This window comes from Pongo pygmaeus, chromosome 17, assembly GCF_028885625.2.
Source record: "Pongo pygmaeus isolate AG05252 chromosome 17, NHGRI_mPonPyg2-v2.0_pri, whole genome shotgun sequence".
NCBI lineage: Eukaryota > Metazoa > Chordata > Mammalia > Primates > Hominidae > Pongo > Pongo pygmaeus.
The window spans coordinates 54,132,863-54,154,500 of record NC_072390.2 but is presented as its reverse complement, the minus strand read 5'-3'; positions in this window follow the sequence as shown (position 1 = coordinate 54,154,500).

The following is a 21,638-nucleotide window of genomic DNA, read 5'->3' as shown; positions in this document are numbered from 1 at the left end:
AGGACTAATGTGTCTAATGCTCAGTCGGACCAAAACATGTATCTGCCGCAGTTTGCTGTCTGTTTTTCACCCGTAAATACTCAGTCTCAGCAGAGAAGCAGAGCTGTCTCTCAGCTGGGTGCATGAATAGTTCTTTAACTCTCATTTGCCTATAACTGGTTAAAAAGAAATGAAAAACTAAAATAAAAACATTCCAGACCAAAACAAAACAAAAACTTTATTTAAAAAAAGGAAGGCTTTCATGGACTGGAATTTAAGACAGTTCAACTTGTCTTTTTCTTCTTCTACATCCAAATATGCTCTTTTTGCTTTCTCTTTCTTTGATTTCTCCTCTTTTCTTTTTCTTCACATATTTTTTTCTCCTCTCTTTAGGGTGTGCTGGTAAATGTTTAGCAACAAACTCTCTGAAAAACAAATAAATAAACAAACCTGATTTGTGTGTGTGTGCGCGCACGTGTGTGTGTGGTGGTGTTGTGATTTTCATGGTGTAACTATACTCCTATCGTGGCTAATTTGACTTACATGGTTAGATGTCAGTGGACTCCAGCACATCACTAATTTATTTTCTCTCTCTCTGTCTTATCTGTGTCTGCCTCTCTCTCACTCTCTCTCTCTCTCTCAGTCATACACACATACATCCCTAAAAAGCCATTCATCAGAGAGATAAAGGGATGAACAGAGAAGAAAACCTTGCAACCAAAAAATATGTTCAAGAATTTCTCCACTTATTGAAGTGTCATTTCGGTCTCCTGGTATTTGAACTTTGGGGCCAGCAATATTCTACTTCTTTTCCTATTGAGTTGGGGGAAAAATTCAGATCTCAGCTGGGTTTTCACATTTTTTTTTTCTTCTAAGAAAAAGTGAGCCCTAGGGAAGAAGAAGAATCTCAAGAATTTGTGCGTGTGTTTTCATTAGTTGCTTTGCAATTCAGAACTTTTGTTCAATTGCCACTTTATATATATGTATATATATATATATTTATTTATTTATATACATATTTCTCTTTAAGCCAGCAGGGAACTGGAGATGATGAGCCCAGGACTTGGTTTCAACCCTGGGGCACAACATCATAAGATTTAAATAATGTCTTATAGGTTTTCATACCATTCCCCGCCCCCCGAGCCCCGCAACAGGGAGTTTTAAGCATGTTGAATTGTGCAAGTTTTGCTCTCAGTATTCATTTCCCACTGGCTTTCTTTCTTTTCAATATATTCTCCTTTCACTTTTCTCTTTCTTTCCTTTCCCTTCTTTTCATTTTGCCTCTCTTTCAATTCTCTCTCTTCTCTATTAATGTTTGACCAATCACCCTTTCCTTTTGCTTTTCTTCAGTCCTCTTTCTAGCTTTCCTTTAACCTCTGACATCATCTTTCAAAAAATCTTCAAACAAGTTTCTCTTACATAACACCATGCAATAATTCCCCACTGTAATGCATTGAATCATTTGGAGTAAGGAAAAAAATCGTCAATGTAAATAATTAGAATATCCCAAATAAGAAGTGAAGCTGTGGAATGAGAGCAAATATTCAACCAAAACTTTAAGTTTGAGTCTAAGTCAATATAACTGTGGCTATCATTAGCATGGGTCACCACATATTTCTTCTGCCTTTTCCTGGCACATGATATACACTTCTTTCTCCTCTTAAGTTGGTTAGGACCATGGCACACACTTTGCCAGGTAAAATGTCAGTGGTAGCAAAATTACCTCAAGACAAATGTTGCAAGAACTGATGTCATGACAATATACAGTGTTCAAGGTGTGGGGCTCAGTCAGCCTGAGTCCCAGGATGAGGATAAAGCAGGAGAAAACCTCCAGAAGACTTGCAGTAGAAATGTAGCATGGGCAAGAAATGAAATTCATTTTAAGCCTAGGAGATTTGGAGGTTGTTTGTTATACTGTATATAACATACCCTATTCTGAGGAGTACAGTAACCAAGAGGAGAAAACATAAAATAAGCTATTGGCTTTCAGAGATAAGAGTGTAGAGGCTCAAAAGAAAATGAGAAATGAGGTTAAATTATTGTCACTTTAAGGAAGATTTTCCCAAAAGTGTAAAAGATGGCTGAAACTAATCCTGTATTTTGGATGAATGCAGAAAGTGCTAATTCCTGTTGTCCATGCACATGACATATTTAAGATCCAAAAAATACTTCAGAACATTTGCAAATGTTGCTGCAGCTAGCCAAGAGGAAAATGTGCCTTGTCAAAGTGTTTTCTTCCATGATTTGAAAATCATTGCTAGATCCAAGCCCAGGCCTATGTCAACCTGGACTGTTATGTGAACCCATTACCCTATTACCACAGGGGATAGGTGATATTCATTCCCCATTTTCATACTTTACTCACTAAAAATTATCTATCAGTTACCTTTTTGAGACTAAAGTAGACTATGGAGTTTATTTTTTATTATAGTCAATGGAATATGCTGAGAAGAACACCAACAGAAAATCAGAAAAATTAAGTATCTGCTCAAATTCTGCCACTAAGTGTGTTGTTTTAGGTAAATAAACCAGAACTTCAATTTTCTCATACATAGAATGACGGATAGCTTCTAAGATCACATTCAGATTGAATATTCCTTGATAGCAAGTATGAAAGCCATAACTTATAAGAAATACTAACAATTGATCCTCCAAATGACTGGTTTGCTAAAGGAAGTCTATACTACACTATTCCATCAGGGGCTACCAGGAACCCTGAAGGGAATGTAATTTTACCCTTTTTGCAGGCTAACAAGTTTACCTGCCACATCTTCATGGATACTGGCAGAAGTCAAGACATTCCTGAGTCAGAGACAAATGACTTTTTTTTAATACAACAATAGCAATAGTGAGACTATCAACATTTCTTATGCTGGTTCCCTAAGCTCCAGTTTCCACAGGGTGGAACCCCTGCACACATAGTGGGTTGCATTTTAGAAGAAAAATTGTTAGTTTTGAGAAGGCAAATCTCTTATAAAGAACAATAAGTAAGTCTGCTATTAGCCCCAGAGGGAGATACTATCTTTGTTACACTAGGCAGGAAGCATTGACTTCTCTTTTCTTTAGAGGATGGGTGTCCAACTTTTTGGCATCCCTGGGCCACGTTGGAAGAAGAATTGTCTGGGGCCACACATAAAATACACTAACACTAACAATAGCTGATAAGGTTAAAAAAAAAGGTCCATGTATAATTTCTGTGATATTCATCACCACAGATAAGCAAAGAAATCCTATATTCAAAGGGTTGGACACCCGTGTTCTAGAGGGAGACACTATCTCTATTTCCAAGGCAGTAAGAAAACCTGCTGTTTCTTGGGGGAGACACTAGCTCTATTTTTCTAAAGCAGTTCACTATATAAACGTCTTTAAAAAGGTAATCCAGAGCAAAGACAATCACTGTGTTTGCTCATAGCACATGCAGAAATAAAAGAGACCCTCTGAGAATTGTCTCCTAAAAATATGCATCCATTGTTTTTTTGTTTTGTTTTGTTTTGTTTTGATGGAGTTTTGCTCTCCAGGCTGCTCTCTTGCCAGGCTGGAGTGCAATGGCGTGATCTCAGCTCACTGCATCCTCTGCCTCCTGGGTTCAAGCGATTCTCCTGTCTCAACCTCCCTAGTAGCTGGGATTAAAGGCATGCACCACCACACCCGGCTAATTTTTGTATCTTTAGTAGAGACGGGGTTTCACCATGTTGGTCAGGCTGGTCTCGGACTCCTCACCTCAGGTGATCCACCTGCCTTGGCCTCCCAAAGTGCTGGGATTACAGGCATGAGCCACCACACCCAGTGTATCCATTGATTTTATACCATCTGGGCATGTAGAAAATTGTTTTCCATGAGTAAGTGACTCAATCAACCACTTTCATTAATCTGACCAACAAAGGCTGGAGCCAAATCTGTTCAATTTATCTGGTAGAGCATTCAGTTAAGGTTACTACCAACAGGATTCCAAGAAACAGCGTGATGTCAACCTGTAGTGATTGACTTCAGTGATGTCCCAAAGTTCTTGTTGCCTACCAGCTGAACAAAGACCATAAACCTTTAGGATTTACCTTAGAAACTCAGGTGGCTTTCTCCTAAAGTTTTTGTATTGACCTTTCCATTTGATGCAAGATATGAATGCAAATATAGTAGAAGGTATTAGAGATTACACATATACCACATTGGACTGCGTGGAGGAAGTATATGGAAATTCTGTCATCTTCAATGATGGCTAGTGACTAGGGGCTCACCTGAATGCCTTCTAGGCCCAACATGGTGTTATTGATCTGTTCAGGTAGAGTCAAGAACAATTTTTACCCCACCTGTTCTAATTGAATGTCCCCTATTATAAGGATAGTGCCCAGCAGGTGCACATAAATAACAAGAAAAGATAGTTATTTCTCTAGTAATTAGGGATAATTTCATACCCAAATATGATATATTTTAAAACCATATTTGCTTATGAAGTTTCTAGAACAACATATCATAAATGATATATTTAATGTTGTATCTAAATATTATAATTTAAGGTTTCCTTCTGCTAAGTCTGCTGAGTAAAAATGTTTAGCCCCTAGGCCCCTTTATTTTAAAAATATTATTCACAAAAACATCGTCACAAAGACCTTATCTGCAGGCAGAATAGGTGTTTCCCCACACAGTGTGCAGACAAGCCGCTCTGATCAAAACAAATTCCTGCTATTTGCTTGCCATTATGTCTGAAATTCCCAGCATTAGATATGTATTTTTTTTAAATATAAGGGAAAGATTCTTGCTGAGGCAAATATTTATAGGGGGAAAAATGCTGTCAGTCAGTGTTTATTGTCTACAAACATTCAACTAATATGAGATCTTTTCCACTGTGACAATTATTTAAAAGAAGCTGCTTATGAAACAAGACCCACAACAGTTCAGTTTTGAAGAGAGCAGAATAGAGAATTGTCTAGGTTAGATGTGAAAACGGAAGAATGTTTGGGGTGAAAAGGAAGCCAGTGAAAGTTTTAGTATCAGGACATAAAGCAACAAGAGATCTCCAAGGCAAAAAAAGAGACACCGTAGAGATCAAATTGTGCCAAAATCTCAGGTTTGTCTAATAATAACCTTTTAGGTTATAAGGACTTGTTGAATGATTGGAGGCTGGAAGCAGAGCTTTTTCTGTGATGGAGTGTACCATTAAACCCTACTGGCTCCTTTTATTTCAGAACAATGTTGACCAAAGTCCAATGAGATCTATCAACATTCCCATCTCTGCTGACTCATTTAACTGTAAAAAGGGGTTCACAAATCAATTCAAAATAGGAAAACAGGGAAGGTGCACAAAAGAAAGGAGAATTGAAAGAGATATCAAGTAACACTTCTAGCACCCTTTAAAAAATTACATACCAAAAAAAGGAGGAAAAAAAACTTTGAAAATCATTTTTAGGGAGTATCTATGAATGCAAGACCCCTGTGCCAGGTGCATAATAAGCAGAAGATATAACCTTTCATCTCTGAAAATGATGAATGGATGGTTGTAAAACTGTAAAATCTGGAATGTTTTTCCCCACCACTGCCTGAGTACCTAGCTTCTGCATCTCGGCATCCACAGCCCAGATTTTTATATTCCAGAAGCTAAATGGAGGCACGCCGGGCTCAGCTGTCAGCCTGTGTTGACACCACACAGCAAAGGCTGTTCAAATGGACAGATTTTCACTGGGATTATGCCTAACTCAATCGTTAGTCACTCACCCTTCATGGCTTATCTGTTTTAATTTGTTTATCTTGTTTGGTCATTAGTTTTGTCTAGATTTTATATTCATTATTCTGTATCGTATCTCTGACATTTCAGTTTAGGAGGTGATTGTTTACCATATACATTGATTCTCCCAGGCCCTCAAATATTCCACAATCGATGCTAACAAGATAGTAACTACGAACAGTCATTATTTGGCTATTTTGGGACACATTCTCCATCTCATTTTAATGCATTCTTATGTTTCCTGTCTCCTGGGGACTCTCACATATTCCTTTTGAACCTTTACTCTTTAATGCTACCCAGACAGAGCCTTTGTACCTCTGTGGAATGAATAAATACAGACTATCTCGGGTGATTTAAATCTCTCTCTCATGTGCCTTTAAAAATGCACACTTTGCTTTTATCAACCCCATGTTTTGAACTTTCAAGAGAAAACACTGCAACTGGCATAGGTTCTCTTATCAGCTTGTATTATAGATGAGGGGACCAAGTCGGGACAGGCTTGTCTTCTAGGTTTCTAACAAGTCACAGACAGAGGCAGAATGTATTATGGATGGTGTAGATCATTTGTCTGGCCTGTTTGCTGTTGTAGTTTTTGTTGCTAGTTTATCTATTTACTGCACCTGGAGTTTCTATGTAGCCTTTAATTGGGACTGAGCAGGGGAACTGTTACTCCTGAGGCCCAAGTATATTTACACAACAATGAATTTCCAGGGTATTTGCTAACGCTAGTACAACCAATACCCTAGTTCTAAGGGAGAAAACCCAAATACAAAAATAACAATCCCATCTACTATCCTTTTTTGGGCTCCTTTGACTTTAATTGACATGTGTGCTTTTTTTCATAGTAGAGTCACCACTGGCATAACTGCTGTTGTTCCATGGCCCAGGAAGTCTGTGGAGGAGGCCCCTCAGTACATTTAGATATATCCCATATATTGGCAAAATATGTGCACCATATCTCTTCTCTAGTTTGTGTCCTCATCTTGCAAATTTCATATAATATAATAATACAGATAAGCTAGCTTTAGATGGCACTGGTTTTATTAGTAGACCTGAAGCGTGTTCTACCTCATGCTAATCTAAAAATATTTTACCTATTTATGCCACACTACTAAGACATACTGACAAAGCAATAAATGAGAAATGTGGCTGACTTCTGCGGGATTGTATAAGCAGTCAAGCACCTCCAGCAGAGTCCCAGACTGACCAATAAAAGTCTCTTACGTTGTGTTTCATTGCACTATGCACTGAGATTTGTATTTTTAGAGATATAAGATGGAGTAAGGGGAGGGAAAAGGGAGTCCTTCTCGTCAGTGTCATGTGAGGCCCATACCCTGGTGGTTTAATTTTGAGCATTAATAAGCCACCTATCCAAAGGCAAGCTTTTGTTTGCAATATTCTGCTATTATCTCTTTCACAATAGCCGAAACACTAAAACATTTTCAAGGAAATGATAAACCCCAAAGTAGAAGACAACTCAGTGTGTTAGTAATCTAGATTAACTCTGTCAGATATCTAATCCAGGGAACAGAATATTCAACCTTTAAATAAATACACAATAAAAATAGCACACCCTTACTGTAGGGTTACTGGACTGTAGCAGTAAATGAACTGAATAAAATTTTATGGCTTCTTAACATGCTGAGGTTTTTGCAGTGTCTTCCATCTTGTAGCTTAACAACATTTTGCAGTCTGCTATCAGTGAAACTAATAGTGCAGATGAAAATTTTATGAAAAATGGGAAATCTACATTGGTTTTATATTATGTCAGTGAAATGAATAAAGATCATATTTTGGCATTAACAGCTAATGGTGGGAAAAGGAGTGGGGGCTGGTTGCTCCATTTTGGGTCCCGGAATTGATATTTTTTAAAGAGTCAGCTGTAATTATGATATTTGAATGTCATTATCATTAAACTGATGAATTATTTAGAAAGAAGGTGAACAAGGCAAAGAGTTCCTCAGCGTGGTCATGCATTTTACTTGTATTTTGCCGGTTGAGGTGCTTCTTTCGGTGGGCGGTATTAATCTCACGGATGGTGCAGATATGTTGTGTTATCATTTCTCTCAGCAAGGTCAAAGTTTTCTACCACAGAGCATTTGAGGGTAGGAATAGAGGAAGGGCGGATGAGAAATTGTGAAATAATGAGTCATATTACAAATGCTGATGGAAAACAGTCTCTACTCTTTGAAACGGATTATTTTATATCTTCCATTTGAGTTGTTATAATGAATTCTTTTTAAGCGTTCTGGTCTCCCACCTTGATTGGCTTGAAAAAAGCTTTTTTGATAAGAAGGAACCATGATTTGAAAAAAAACTATTAAAATTATATCTTGTGATGAGAAAAATATTAAGTGTAAGATACAAGCAACTTTGCCTGCCAACATTTTCCTTGAACCAAATGGCAAATTAATAATGAACAACATTTATTTTCTCATTTCTTTCTCTTCCATCCTCTCTCCAGGAAGTAACATTTGCTTGTTTATAGTGCTTTCGTTCCTTAGGAGTCTGTGAAATAATTTTCTTTCTAGATCTATTTGCAAACTTAGGTTTCATTTGCCTGGCCTGAATTGATAAGTCTCTGCTTTTGAGAAGAAACTTGCCACTTTGAGTCCTTCATGCCAATCTTTGATTGATGCTTATTGAGTAATCAAGGTACATAATTTTGTGTGGCATATGAGATGGAAAAGACAGAGCTTTTTACTTTTGGATGTTATTGTTAGCAGAATATCATGCTTAAACTACGTCCTACAAAATGCAAGTCAATATATTCTTGTATCCTGCAGATTTTCATGGCTTTCCATAGTTTGTAGTATGAAGACTTCGGTTGAATCGCATGCTGAATTGTCTTACTTGGTCATGGAAGTCCTTACTTTTCTGAAGAATCCCATTTATGGTTCCAGTAATGTGATCTCTTCCAACTGCCCTTATATTTCTCGCTTTTCTCTCATTGTGGAGCTGAGGACAGTTTTAACGGGGCTTCCCCTTTGATTCAGGTCCCAGAAGAGAATAAACAAGGAGATGCATGCTTGTAGTAGGTTTTGAGGGTATGATTTAGGGTAATCAATAAAGGGTAATTTTCTCCCAAGTTTCCTCTTTTCAGTCCGGTTCATCTAGAAAAGAATAAAAATTTCACAAGCAATCTCCTGTCTAGTATAAACAATATGCACTATCTTTCCTGCTCTAAGATTTGGGGAAAATGGAAATGAAGGTAAGAAAGACTCAATAGCTAGGCAAACACTAAGCCAGTACAGCAAGATTAAAACTGAATTGTTTTATTTCATTAATCTTTTTATGGATTTGTTTTTCTTCTTATATTTTAGTCTTAAAAATTCTGGACAATATTTTTCCCTTGTATATCTTGAGAAAATATCCAATAATTACTTTTTGTTAAGGTAATTTCTTGATACTTAAAAAGTATTCTTAACTTGTGCCACTTTTGTTTCTGCTCTGTACTTGCTTTATCTGTTTAACCAAGTTATTTTCTCTCTAGTGCTTCGAATATCTTGTGTTCACGTATGCACAGGTACACTCACACACATACAAATATACTTTTATAACATGTAAATATTAAAGAGAGGCTAGTCAATTTATTAATTTATTCAGTGTTATTTGCACTGAATGAAGGAGATTTTATATTCCCCAATAGTATTTACATTTTAGACTGTTTAATTTACAATAAACAATACAAACCAGCCACACATTTCATTCATGTGTGAATTTTTAAACACTGGAGCTTACACAAATTAACAAATGATTAGCCTTTATTAAAGAGTAAAAGCTGAATATTAAAAAAGTGATAATATTTTATTCGTTGTTACTAAACATGAATTCCTATAAGATCTTTAACTCTTATTTTTGTGTCTATGTTTTTTCTCTGAATTTTACATTAATAAACACATTCTAGAAATTTCATGTTCATCCAGTTTTGATTTTAGATTTGATGCAAAGCTAGTTTTATCTATCTTTTCAATAAAAGCACAAGCTCCTACTAAAATCAGAATACTTTTCACATCGTTTAGTCCATAAGAACCATATAAACATACACTATGTTTATATTCTGGATAGCTAATATTATGTATCCAATACCTCAAATTGAAGTATTAAAAAAGTGTCATAAGAAATAATAACATTTTTATTCCATTTATATGGTTTGAGTTTATTTATCTGCTCATGTACTTACTCAGGCCTAGTTTAGTGGAACAAATCACATCACTTTAATTTTTTTAAGTTGTAAGAATTGATTGTTTTAACTGGAGAAGGATAAAAAAAAATCCAAAATTCTTATTTACTTCTTATACGACTGGGTATGGAGTAGGGAGGAGGGATGCAGAGATTAGGTGTTTTCTTCTGGAACATTTCAGAATCAGATTTAGAAAAAAGCATTTTCTTGGGATTTCATCAATCAATATTTACAAGATTTCCATGAAATGGTTAGGACTGAGACACCATGCTGAACAAGTCAAATGTGGCTGAAATTCACCCGGGGACGAATGTTGCAGGTATTAAATTATCCATGGGCTCCAGTCAAGCAATTCAATACTCAATCTGCTCAAAGCCCAAGGAAATAAAAATCACATAAGGAATTCCAGTTTGAAAGAATATTTTCTTTTTAATTTCTGACATATAGTGGCAGGCCATCTGACATCATGTCACATCAGCTTAACTCCCTGGCTGCAACAAACCTGTTGTGCCATATCAGTGGGGGAAATGTACAAAGAGATTCTTGTCCTCAATCAGATTTCCCTGGTATCAGTCTGGACAGCAAGCAGTCAATCCCAATTGAGCGGGCAGATGGAGACAGAGCAGATTAATAAGTGGATCCTCTTTATCTGAAGAGCTGGCAGGCATCATGGTTCGCCAGGCACCTGAGTTATATTTTTAAATAGGTCAGCACATCGAGCGTTTACAAAGGGGAAATGGAGTTAGCTGGAAGATTGGCACCAGTGGGGAGCACAATGTGGGAGGTGGAGCTCAAGGTGTGCTTTGATAGAGTCTGAGGATTTGGGACAGTGGAGAATGGAAAATAATGAATTGCTGTCCCTTGTTTGATGAAAATTGAATGAACCATAAAAAGCACACAGAACATAACTGGGTAATGTCTCTGAACCTGATCGGGTATTTTAGTTTTTAAAACTTCTAATAACATCATCACTGCTGCTACACAACGATCATCAGGGCAGAATGCAGGGAGCTTGTTTCTTTCTTTTGTACTTTTTATGGCGTAGGACCCTCTGGAAAATACACAGGAATTAGGAGAATTAGACCTTCAAGGCAAGGAAACAGGATCTATAAGGTTCAGCTATAATACAATAACATCTGTATGAGCATGTGTGTGTGTCTGTGTCTGTGTCTGTGTGTATGTGTTAGCAAACTTAGTAAACTGTCTTTAAATCAGGCCCAGAGGAAATATAATTTTGTTTTTAACTGAGACAACATATCAACCAACATGTAAATAACATAAAGTAACACTCTTCCCAGTGATAAATTTTATTATATCTATCCATTGATAATGTTTCTTAAATGAATTTAAAATTCTGTGACACATTTATAATGATATACAAATTTTTTCAAATAATATTTCATAATATTCCTTACAAATAGAACTTTTTATGCCCTCATCAACAATGTGGTCAATTGCTTACATTTTGAATATTAACCTATCTCAGCCAGGAAATTTTAGTACCTAAAACAAACAGGGAAATCTTGTCAATACACTTTCCAAGGTATGGATTATCAGGAATGAAATTATAAAGAGTCCTGAGTTAAATTCTTAACTGCAATCACAGGGTGGTTCACTTAAAATATTCCATTTCCAACCTTCACCCTAACATATCAAAGAAGTCCAAGGACCATAAATGAGGATTCATTATTTAGCTACTAGTTTGTATGTGAATGAATAATGTATAATGTATAAACAAGTATTTTTTCCAACTTTTAAAAAGTGTACCATTTGCTTTTTCCTTCTTTCTCTCTCTTGGTAGTAGGGGAGAATTCTTGGGACTGTGCCACATTACCCAGATTGAACAAGGCAAGATCGAGTGATTCACGCTCACAGGGTTTGCCTCAACACTTGATTTGACAGCTGGAAGTCAAACTCCATTTGCTTGTGTTGTTTCCAAGGGTAGATAAAAAAGACATTTGAAAAGAATAATTTGGGACCTCTAGGGAGAATAATGTATTGATTGAGATGAAATGTGCAAGGCTACAGGAGCAAATTTCTCCTAAAATGAGATTCAGGAAAATTAAGTAGCAAGGGAGCAATGAAGTAACAATAAATGCTTAATTTGGAAAGGTTTTTAAAGTCTCCCAGAGTTTTTGAATCCTCTGATCTGGGTGTCTCAGATTTAGTCAATGATTAAATGATTATTCAATATGACAATGCAGTGTGGTAGGCATTTCCTCAATAACTTGTGTGGGAACAGCCATTTTCTCATCTTGGAGGAGAGAGAAATAAGTATGGGGATTAGGATGTAAGAGCAAAATGATAGAATTCTGAATTTTCTTTCAAGTCCTTTGAGGAACCAAAGAAAACTGAGGATGTAGAAACAGTCTTAGCAATCCTGGAACCTGGAAAAAGTGGTCAAGTGGCCACTGGAAGGCTGTAGGTGTTGTGGAGCAGACATTATGGGCCAGAGAGATACTATAGATCTGGGGTGGGTGGCAGGACCGGAGATAAGCTTGACAAATTCTGGGGAAGCCTGGAAAAACTGTTGGATCTGAAAGTGTTTCTCAAAGACCTCAAATTAGCAATCTAAGTAGTTTTGTCTGTCTTAAATTCTCTGCATGCCCAGCAGGAAATCTCTCCAGTGTTTTTGGTTCTTATTATCCTTCCTTTTCCCACACTCTTCCTCAGGAGTGAAGCTGTTAAAAAATGTTAGCCAAGTGATTCTACCGAAGGGACAAAAGGACACTGATCTGTGAACAACATCCAATTAAGGGTTGATTATATCTCTGACTATGGATGTGGGTACAACTAAAGATACCAACAACAACAAAAAATGTAACCATGTAGGTTTTAACAGAAAATAATAAAAAGAAAATAAATTTTGAAATAAAAAAAAAATTCCCACTGCCCTAACATAACACTTTTCATTTCTTGAAGTCTTAATACTTCAATTCAGTTCAGTTTATTAGACAAAGAGTGGGCCCTGTGACAGGGATAGAAAAATGAACAAGACACTATCGCTGTTAACAAGAAATTTCAAATTTTAAAAATGGGAAGAAAATTTTCATCTATAACAAGCATGATATATTAACTGTTGTATTATTCATTTGAGAAATGGTGTAAGAAAGAAGAAGAAGAAGCGGACATTGTAACAATTTCTTATAATAGGTTAAAATATTTTTCATATTGTACATAGGCTTCTAATATATCAATCTTGAGAGTTCCATTGTGGGACTTTACTCAAAGTTTCTTAGATATTTTCCTTTTCGTTGCATATAAAGATGTTTCCAAAGTTTTCTTAGTATATAGTGGTACTAAATATCTTTTAATATATTATTCTCTTGTAATATATCTTTACACTCAACTGACATGAGATGACTACTATGTCAAAAGATAAATAAGCACATATTAACTTTTTTCTGTGAAGAATCAGATATAGATCCATTAAAAACCAGCTGGCTTTCTTTCATTTCTCTAAAAATATGCCACACCCCAGTAAGAACTGGTTTGTTACTCATAAAGGAAACAAGGAAGAAAATTCTGAGGTGACTAATAAATTAGTAGTGGAATTTATTTTATGTATCTGGATACTTCCATTCTTAAAGCAGTTTTGCTAGTTTTCTGTCTTTGTTTTGTCTTTCATTCTCTCCAAGCTTTAGCTTCTCTTGACTTTACTGATCTAGTTAAGGTTAACATTTTTTCCCTACTCCTCTACTGAACAGTTTCCCTCTGAACAAATACTCAAAACTTTCTCTGCTCCTTCTATACAAGATGAATTCCAAAAACACCTTCTCTTAGCTTAATGCAGAACTTAGTTCCTTCTCTCCTATGGCCAGCTCAGTAGGGCAAAACCAAAGATGAGTTTAACAGCTGGCATATCTAAATCTGGCTTTAGAGGTTGGCATTCACTCTGCCTTATTCCCAGTAAATGTGTGAATGGCACATAAGTGCTCATTACATGTTAAACATCAAAAAATATTTTAAGATAATTTCTAAACCTGCCATTTTCAGTCAGCTGCCATATGACAGCACTTCCTGTGAGAAAAGGCCTTTAAGTTGCTTTCATCCATCAAAATTCCCTTCCCCATCAATTTACCTGGTTCTCCCTGTCCTCCTTAGAGTGTGAGTGAAATGACCGGATCAGAATACATACTTCTAAATAGATCTTTATACTGAAAGTATTTGTAATTATTCATCAATTTTGTGCATGTGTATGTGTAACATAAGCATATATAAGTGTACAGTTGACCCTTGAGCAACTCAGGAGTTTACAGGCACCAATCTTTCATTCAGCTGAAAATCCATGTATAACTTTTGACTCCCCCAGAGCTTAACAACTAAAAACGTATAACTTTTGACTCCCCCAGAGCTTAACAACTAATAGCCTATTGTTGACTGAAAGCTTCACCGATAACATAAAACGGCCAGTTAACACATATTTTCAATGTTGTATGTATTGTACACTGTATTCTTACAATAAAGAAAATACAGAAAAGAAATGTTATTAACAGAATTATATGGAAGAGAAAATAAATTTACTATTTGTAAAGCGAAAATGAATCATCATAAAGGTCTTCATTCTCATTGTCTCCATGTTGAGTAGGCTGAGGAAGAGGAAGAAGAGGAGGGGTTGGTCTTGTCTCAAGGGTAGCAGAGGCAGAAGAGGTGAAGGAGGTGGCAAGAGACACAGGAGAGGCAGACACACTAGGTGTATCTTTTATTGAAAAAAATCCACATGTAAGTGGATTCACACAGTTCAAACCCATGTTATTCAAGGTTCCACTTCATATTCAGTTCAAACTGGCTTTAAAATAACATGAACATAAATAATAAAATCTCACAGGAAAAACAGTGCTTTTTTTTTTTAAAAAAAAGAACTAATCTTTCTCAGCCTCTTTGACCACCTTTGAAAACACTTTGTGCAACAGTAATGTTTTAAATGGATTTTTTTAAATCCATAGAACTCATTATCATAACATTTGGAAGTCATTACATATATGTGTGTGTATATATATATACACACACACATTTATATGTGTATAACTACATATATAAGTAATATATGGGATGATATAATCACATACATTAGATATACATGGTTATGTGTAAATTGTTATCCTAATATATATAAATATATTTGAAGGCACATATTTTTAAAACATTTAGAAGCTCCTGAGAACAGAAGTTTTCACTTGTATATCCCTTATATTCCCCTCAGTTATTAGAAGAGTACTAAGTAGAATAGATATCAGCATATTGATTGGTTTTAGATGTTAGATATATAACTGAGGTAGCCTTTAGTCTATTGTCACAAATAGCCCTTAGATTGCATTTTCTACTGATAGATTCCCTAATTATTTTATCATCATTCACAACCCACTGGAAGACCACAAAGAAGAAACATGTGTGTTTACAAGGGCTAGTATTAAAATTAAAGCTGACAAAGAAGGTTGTCATTGAGAAACAAGAGAAAAAGCTCATGGTGTGATTAGAATCAACTCTCTGATCCCATATTGAGCAGAAGTCAGAGCATAAAAGCATGCCTAAGGCCCTGCCTCTGTTGCATCTTTAATCAGAAAATGTGGCAACCTCCTTTTTTTGCTAACTACTGGTCTTCACCTTCTTCCCAGCATAAAAGGCCACTTCATTATTTTTCTTTGTTTTTCTATGATAAATGATTCCATTTTCCCCAACTTGGTCGGCAGAATGGCCAACATTAAACGTTCATTTGTTTAAACTAACAGAGTGTGGTCAGCTGATTCCCGAGGGAGGAGAGGAAGCCAAACAGGTCTAAAATGGCATCATTTAAGAACACAATCAATTCATTATCTTTTTCATAAAGTTCACATATGTGCACATTAATCATTGTGGCGTGGCACTGGGCAGGAAGTTCTTACCTAAGCAAGTTCCACTCTACAATATATCTTTAGTGTTTAATGGCCTTTGCAGCTTAGATTTTATTGTGTGCTCACTCATCTGTTGTTTTATGAGCCAGTCTGTGTCTTTGTGATGAACTGATTAAGCAACTGGTTTTGAAGTTAAATTCATAGGCAAGTCAACACTCCATCCATATCTAGCTAAGGATATTGGCCTATTAAGATCTTGTCTCTTCTCTAGTATATTACTGTTAGAGGTAAGGAGAAGCTTCTGGAAGAACTTAAGGCTCTTTAATAATTAAATAGCTGATGAAAATCTGGATGGTGACTGAAAAATAAGGACGTTAAGGAAAAAACCTAGTGGCCATCTTCACATATGTACACGGTTGTCTATGTTAAAGTAAAAAGTAAAGTCATTATGCCCTGTTCCAGAGAACAAACAATAGTCCTATGGAAAAGAATGAAGGGCAAGATAAGAAAGAACTTTCTCAGCACTCAGTAATGGAACAAATGAACTACAGAGCTGAAGTCAAAGGAATGATTCCAGAAGAATCTGCACTATGGTGAGTCAAGGATATTGAAGTAGATCAGGCATTTGCTCTTGAGATTGGACTATGTGACCTTCACAGTAAGAATTCATGATGTGCATCACCTTCTGAGTATTCTTACCTCTTACCAACCAATCAATCTGGTAAAATAACCAGATTGGTTGTTTTCTCTCTTCTTTTTCCTCTGTTTCTTCTTTCTTAATTTCCTCCCTCCATTCCTTTTTTTCATGAGTTTGTTGCTCAACATAAGCCTTTTAATAAAATGATTATTTATTATCTTATATATAAAAATAGTCATAGCTATTAGTGTTCCAGTGATGTAGACATAAATTTCAGACCTTTATACCCTTCCCTGGTCAGCTACCTTTTCTGACTACTATGAGTCTACTCTTCAAACTCACTGGCTTATATTATCAAAATTTAGAAGAGAATATCTAATTTTTTTTCTGAAAGCAAAACTAAAAATTGCTTATTTTTTGTTTCATAAGTAAGCCTACATTTTCAGGTTATATATATTAAATAAATAGAATCCAAGAAAAGAAAAGAAAAAAATATGTCAAGAGCATTTCCAATTCATCCTAAAACACATGCCAATTTCAACTTTATGGCTCACCTAGAGAAGATTGTAGAATCTTTTCAAAGCCTTTAAAAAAAATGTTAGCTAAACAATATTCCCTATGTCCTTAATTTAATCTAATTTGAGTTTCATTGGATATGCAAAATAGTTTGTTTCTTATAAAGATTTCTCCTATATTTGTAGATTGCAATTAAATCACTCCTTAGCCTTCACTTCTCTATATTAAATTAAAACTCTATCTCCTCCCCAGCACTGTTTTACGCCAGCTCTTTAACAATTTATGATGCTTTCTGCTGAATTCTTACTCAAAAGTGTTTCTGTACAAGATTGGGTTGAATTCTTTACATGCTAAGCCCTTCTAAGATTGACGTATATCATCATCTATATTTTGAAAGTTGAGGAAGAAGTTAAAGAGGAATTAGGCCTGTCAGCATTAATAGGCCCTGAATCATGGCTAAGATTAGAAATCAGGGGTTCATACCACAAATAATAGTGAGACGAACAGCAACTTCATCACTCACCAGTCACCTAACAGGTTGCCCTCCAATATCATCTTTATTTTATAGCACTATATTTCTTACCTCTGGGGATCTTTGTGAAATAGATGGGATGATCAGCTAGGCTGTGATGGATGAAACCATGCTGATTGCTTGTTTTCCAAGATTGAAGACTCTTTGAATGTTAAACCATACCCTATCTGTGGCAGACAACTCTAAAGTAGCTCTGTGACACCCACCCCCCCAACTCCTGATGTTCATGCCTAGTATAATCTTCTCCCTTTGAGTGTGGATGCAATCTGTGACTTTCTTCTAACCAGTAGAATATGGCAAGGGTTATGGGATGTCACACCATGATTATGTTATGTTATATATTATGTCTTGCTAGTGGACTTGCAAGTCCATAGGCAGTTCATAACATAGAAGCAAGCTGCTATGTTATGAACTGCCTATGGACAAGACCACATAGCAGGGAGCTGAGGAGTAAAGAATGACCTCCAAGTAACAAGCAGCAAGAAGCTGAGGCTCTCAGTCATACAGTCACAGGGAATTGCCAACAATTAAATGAGCTTGGGAGTATATTTTCCCCAGTTGAGCATCCAGATGAGAATGCAGCCTAGCTGAAACATACCTTTATTGCAACTTTGTGAAACCTAAGCAGAAGACCCAGACTTCTGATCCACAGAGACTGTGAAATAATAAGTGTACATTATATTAAGCAGCTAAGTTTGTGGTAATTCTTTGCATAGCATAGAAAACTAATATGCTCTCTTTCCAGATGAGATAATTGAGGCTGTTGACTGTGATAAAGACATCTTTCCAATAAGCTCAATAAAGAGACCAAAACTCAGAGCTTCAAGACTGATGATAAGGCTGTTTTGTTTGTCCATTTTTGTGTTTGTTTTGTTATGTTATTATAAGAAGAAACACCACAAGATAATCTCAGGAAGAAATTCTGGACAGCTGGAAATGTAGGAAGAATGTCTGAGGTTGCCACAGAAATGATGACAAAATGTTCTGGATTATAAAGGAACTATGGTTTTATTACAATTCTAAAAGAAACTTTTAAATTCCTACCATGAATATTGACCTACTTTTAAGATGGTTGTTTTTAAAATAAGAGTGAAAACATGAACTATATCAAGCATTTGATATACATGTATATGTATATCAAATATTTTATATGGACATTTCAGCACTGGGAAAAATGAGAAAGAAAAAAGGAAGAGAGGAAGGAAAAAAGAAAGCAAATTAGGAAGGAAGTAACGAAAAAGAAAGAAGAAAAGAAGTAGACAGGAAGGGAAGAAACAAGGAAGAAAGGACAGAGAGAAAGATTTATAATAAGAATTCTTCTGATAATATATAAAATATAATGGCCTATAAAACACTATAGCCAAGTAGTTACTTTAACTTTACATAAATATAGAATGTTCACATAGAGCAACTGTCAAAAAAAATAGAAATTCCTTATTTTATGTCATGGACATTATCACATTTAAATTATTATATATTTCTTTAAAATAACTTGCTAAAAATAAGTAAGTCACCTTTGCAGAGGTTTGACCACAATGTTCACAACTTCTGGATTCTTCTCACATTTTAGTTTATCTTAAACTTCTTGTAGAGTTTGTGTTACCAGCCACCCGCATTGAACACAGTCATTTAGATTTAATATCTACAGACTCCAAAATCATTTCTCATCTTATAACTCTGGCTACCTGCAAGACTGGTACCTGCAATCCTTGCTAATCAGCCATAGTTAACTCTGCTCACTTTATACAGAAAATAAAAGGGAAAGATTCTTTCATAAGCTTTGACACACTATACTAGGCCAATGGTCCTCAAGGCCTTCAGGAATGGAATTAAACACTTTTGACAGTGCTTATGCGTGATTTCTCAGGGAGAGCAACATTAGTCATGAATTTTGCAGCTTATTACTTGCTCAGATTCCCTGGAGGGCTCGGACATTGTGATTGGTATTTCACATATTGAGGGTCCCTTGTACCTATCTTGGATAACCAAGGTTTTCTATGTGTGTTATTCCGCCTTAAAATGCTCTGCCTCCTATACTTTCTCACTCTTTTACATTCACCCGTAGAAAATTCTTCCTCTTATAGAGTGTTAGGTGATGTTCATTGTCAAAACCAGTACTCTTCCCATATTTGTCTAGATTTCCTCCTAAATGAATCTACTCAAACCAGCCTCCCACTTGGAATAGTCACTCCACTTTTCTACTTTTAACTCATGGTATGCAGACAACTGTCAAAGGAATGCTAAATTTGAACTTCAAATGAATGCTCAAACACTTTCACATTTCAAGGTTCGACACATGCCTTTCCTCTTCCATGTCTCTTTGTTGACCAAGCTTGATGACCCAATTCTCACAAATATTTTTAATCTTGAATTTCTAGGATCTATTTGAGGACTCTACAGTATTTCTCAAATATCATAATAAAAGTATTGTTCTCCTTATATTGTGCATAGGTGTGCTTTGTGTATAACTATACATCTGAAGGAGCCCAGAAAATTTCACCCCAACATATCGCAACCCGGAATGTGATTATTTTAAATTAAAGGCCCTTGAAGGTCAGCAGATGCTAAAAGTTTTACTTTGCTATTCCCTTATCTACCTCAAAATGGTCCCAACCAAAGAGAACATGATTGCCTCCTTATACCCTCTTTGGAATTGGATTCTTTATCATTGGTAGAAGACTGAAGAATACAACTATGCCTGGATAAACTTTTTCAAAAGATAATATCAAATTCCAAAGGGAATCATTTGTAAGTGAATTTCTGTTCCCCAGGTTCACTTATTCTTCCTAATAAACATTTTACTACCCCTCAAAATAATTGCCTACATTCCCCATCTCCTCTGCCACTATGAAGAGGGGTATATAATCATCTGACCTCACTGGGTTATTTGGGTAATCACTCTCCTGTGATTCCCCCAACCTTGCACATTAAAATAAAATTTGTGTTACATTTCTCCTGTTAATCTGACTCTTACCAGTCCATTTCCAGCTAACCTTAGAGGGCTAAGAGAACGCTTTTCTTTTTTGACCCCATACAGGTGGAAAATAGGTTTCAATTACTTTTTAATACCCATAGTCAAATAATATTGTATTTCCTACACAGTAAATTCTTAATACATCTACCATAAAATAAATAAGTACTTTGATAAAATAAATACCGGCTAATTACTGGTTAAAAACCAGTGAAAATCCAGTTCAAAACCGGTGGAAATTCTAACTCTTACATGTAAACAGTTCAAAAAGGTATATTTGTTTTTCACAATGATATGTTGAAAGGCAGTATAGCAGGCACTCAAAATTCCCAATGCTAAATGTGGAAAATGACTCCCCAGGTAAAGGTAGTGAAGAAAATATTGTAAAGAAATAGGACCAGGTCCCTAGGAGGCCAATAAGGTTATGTAGCCTCAGCCTCATGATTCAGTGTTTGCCAAAGAGATCATTTGAGTAACATGCAAGAGAACAGCTGCAAGTTTGCATGGGGTGGAGGTAAATTTAGGTGTGAAAGAAAGCTAATTGCTTTAGTGTGTGCCAGACTTTTCAGGTGCTAACAAGATCCTGCTCAAGGACCCTAGGGGAGCTGGAAGGGGATCCCAGAATGCATTTGAACTCAGTTATTGACATGTATCCTAAAATCAGTCATAATAATAATAAAAAAAAAAACACAAAGCAACTTAAAAAAGACCTTGAGTTTGAGTACAAGAGAAAGGTTAATCTGCCAAATGTTAACCTATATAGATAAAATAAATTTCATGTGATTAATCCACATTAACTCAGGGGAAATGTAGATTGAGTCTAAACCAAATGCTTTGACCAAAGTGGATACTTAGGACAAGATTTAGAATTTCTAAAATCTCTACTTATGTCTGGAGAGTAATGAATATGTTGGCCACAATTGCTACAATGTTCTGAGAGAAGATGGTTCTAATTTCAGAAATAAATTAAAAGTTATTTCAGTTCTTCATTGTCACCTTGTAATGCATACATATGCTTGTGTGTGTGTGTGTGTACGTGAGTGTGTGTGTGTGTGAAGTTTCTGGTTAAGAATCAAATTAGAAAGTTCCCAGTGCTCGATTACTTATATTTAATGGGTTAGCCAACTATCAGCTTATAATGCTTTGAGATGATAAAGAGAAAAGCCAAAAAATAAAATAATAGATTTGTTCTTAAGGTGATTAAATTATTTGACAGCATCTGCCACCTGTTCCCACTGGTTGTTTTATTATGGGCCTATTCATATGAAGCATT